Raw genomic sequence first — 1122 nt, 5'->3', positions numbered from 1 at the left:
TTCAGCAGGGCGCCACACACTGTCTAGGAGCTGGGGCCACTGGGGCTAAGCGGTGCCAGGCTCCGGATGACTGCTGGAGTCGCCCCAGCTCCCAGATAGCGCGCGGTGTCCTGCCAGGCCATGCTGTACCCACACAATGTGACAGCTGCCGCATGGGTGCTAAGTGACGGGGGTCATCCCCACTGCCCCCTACTGCATGGGGAGGGGCTCTGTCACAAGCCCCCACTCGCCACTGCCAGAGCTAGTGATTGCAGGGGGTGAGGCCCAGCAGGGCAGCCATGGGGACTTCTCCTGTGGCTCCCCCCACCCAGGGAGAGGCAGGCACAGCCAATATAAATCAGCACCGAATCTCCAATTCCGAGTCGGCCAAATTGAATGGGGACAGTTATGCGAATCGCCAGATCAAATCACTGGCATCCGAATTGGCCAAACCTGAATTAAATACTTCCCTATTTACACAGGCCTACTGGAAGGGATCTCAGGAGGTCACATCTAGTCCAACCCCCTGTTCAAAGCAGGACCAACCCCAACTACATCATCCCTGCCAAAGCTTTGTCTACCTGGGTCTTCAAAACCTCCAAGGATGGAGAGTCCACCACCTCTTTGCGTAGCCTGTTCCAGTGCTTACTAAAAAGAAAACTGCACGTGAATCTGCAATAGGAACATGATGGCTTAAACTGATGTTAACCAAGACAATATAAGGTAAGTCAAAACTACATTTTAAAACCATCTTCAAAGGAGCCTGATATTTAAATTGAGCGCGGATATTTTAATTGATGACCTCTTGTCAGAAAATGCAGTTACAGCTAAATGAAATCATTTCCTCAAATTACGTATTGAGATATTAGACTAGGCAACTAATTATCATCATCGTGACACGCTGATGCACGGCAGGCTCACACGGGAAGTCTGGACTGCTGGTAACTAGCAGTAACTAAGCAGTGCTAGAACTACAAACGAATGCCTTCCCATTCCCAGAAAAGTGGACGTATTGATTACTACTTGGGTTAATTGTTACTCTCATCAAGGCAAAGCTCATTTTCCTTGAGAAGACACCCACCCTACCAAATGTCAACTGTCATCCAGACAACAGTAACGTTAGTTCATCTTATATGTATGCTT

This window comes from Alligator sinensis, unplaced genomic scaffold (genome assembly GCF_000455745.1).
Source record: "Alligator sinensis unplaced genomic scaffold, ASM45574v1 scaffold12_1, whole genome shotgun sequence".
Classification (NCBI taxonomy): Eukaryota; Metazoa; Chordata; order Crocodylia; family Alligatoridae; genus Alligator; species Alligator sinensis.
Note: the sequence above shows the minus strand (reverse complement) of the source record.